This window comes from Hipposideros armiger, unplaced genomic scaffold (assembly GCF_001890085.2).
Source record: "Hipposideros armiger isolate ML-2016 unplaced genomic scaffold, ASM189008v1 scaffold_55, whole genome shotgun sequence".
NCBI lineage: Eukaryota > Metazoa > Chordata > Mammalia > Chiroptera > Hipposideridae > Hipposideros > Hipposideros armiger.
Genome location: NW_017731405.1, coordinates 4,401,613 through 4,403,712, shown reverse-complemented (window position 1 = coordinate 4,403,712; position 2,100 = coordinate 4,401,613).

Sequence of the window (2,100 nt, the reverse complement as noted above, 5' to 3'; positions counted from 1 at the left end):
TTCCCAGGAAGAAGGACAATGCTGCTCTATGTAGAGGCCATACCTGAGGTCAGGTGAATAGTGTTCCTGTGGTTTTCACACATCTGCATAAATTGACACTGATCATCTGTCTCTGAAGCAAAACTCAAGCTGTTTGTTGTGCATCGTGATGAAACCGGAGGCCAACCGAGTCCAGGGCTGGTGCTGGCTGAGTCGCTCAGCCAGTAGACTGACACAGGAGTTGGGTTATAGAATAAGCATTTATTATCAGAGCACTGGTGGTCTGAGAAGGAAGCAGGTTAACACCTCCCAAAAATGCCTTAACATTCACAGACTGGGTATTTAAGAGAAAATCTGGAGGGTCCTCCAGTGGTTACGTGAGGGTTCCGGGGGTCTGCATGGCGCCTTCCCTCTGGCAATGTGGTTCTCTGGTGGAGTCAGCAACCCAGGGACAACATGGGAGTAGCCTGGAAAGAATGCTAGACCATTGAGATTGTGATCAATAAGCCTAAGGGTATTAATCATAAATTTCAGGGTAATTTGCTAAAGCAGGGAACTGGGTGGAACAGGGGACATTCTGAGCTCAAGCTACAAGAGAGATGACCTATCCTTAAGATATAGGTAAAAGAAAGGTGAGGCCGGGGATGTTGCTACTCCTGTATTATGGGGGTACCAACCAGGCCCTGCTTCAATCATAGGAATATTTTTTCAGTAGTAGGAATAAATTTTCAATCATCTATTCTCTTTTGCCTGGGTTTGTTCATAATCAGTTTCATGAAGCTAAACGCCAATAGTCCCAGTTTAGATGTAGCTTTGTAGACACCAAAGGGAATAAAAAAAAAATACAGAATGGCTTATCTAGGAATCAAGTCTATGGGTCTTTAATACGATGCTGTATACCTACCCCCTCCCACACCCAACACCATGACCAAAAAAGTCCACATGCTTCCATGAGATTATTGTGGATTTGCAGGATTGTCCAGCTTGGCAAGAGCTAGAACTAACCTTAGGTTAAAAGTAGATGTTAATTTTTTTTATGTTTACGATTCCTAAAATGGCCTCACTCCTTGAGGCGGACTGTAATTTATGTGCGTGACATGCATACTCCATCCCCGCTGATGGCTGTCATGGCTTTAGAAAAGGTGAGAGAAAAAAATGGATCGGGGGATTTTCAGAGTGGGGGAGGGGGCTGTGGGGATCAACGGTGCCAAATATTCCTCAGCTTAGTACAGCTGGAAAAGCTGGGGAGCTCATCAGGAATCACCCACCAACCAGGCCTGAAGACACCAGTGGAGCCAGGGTGCTTGTGTCCACAGGGCTCACAACCAAGGCAGGAGTCCTGATTCAGAGAGAGAGAGTCTGACTGGATTTTTCAGGGATTTCTGGATGTGAGATAAAGAGCTCAGCCTACTCTATTAAGAACTCACTTCCATAAAGTAATCAAGCAAACAAGAAGATTTATCTAGATAATTAATCTTAGAGGAGAAACCAACCAGAAGGAGAATGAAGGCAGGGAAATTCTAGAAGATTCTTTGAGACTTTGCCAAATTAAACAACTCATGTTTGTGTGTCTATATTCTGTGTATAGTACACACACTGAATTTCTTTTACTCTGAAGTGAAATTAACTGTGCTCTCCATACACTGGGCAAGTGTCATAAGCTATAAGAGTCTTTGTGGGGAACCAGCACAGCCAGAGAAAGGAAACATCACAAATTCCAGGGGTTTGGTTTTTGGAGCATATTTTATTTTGCAATACTGGAGAGTTGACATCTAGTAGCAGCAAATACAAAAAGGTAATGTCAATCTATTTAAAACTCATATAATGCGAAATTTGTCTTTTGAAAATGGTAACACACACACACACACACACACACACACACACAGACTTAGAGACCAGTTAATAGAAATGTTTTTATTAAAAAAAAATCAATACTCTCATTCCATCATCATCCTCACCATCACTACCACCATCAAAAACACTTGTACATACCTAGGGTACATTCACTTTATATTCTCAAAGAAGATTGTCTTTCATAGAATATATATAAAATATTCACATTCTGGAAGGCAAGAGAAATCTTCAGATTTAATTCTACAAATTTAAATACATATACATATA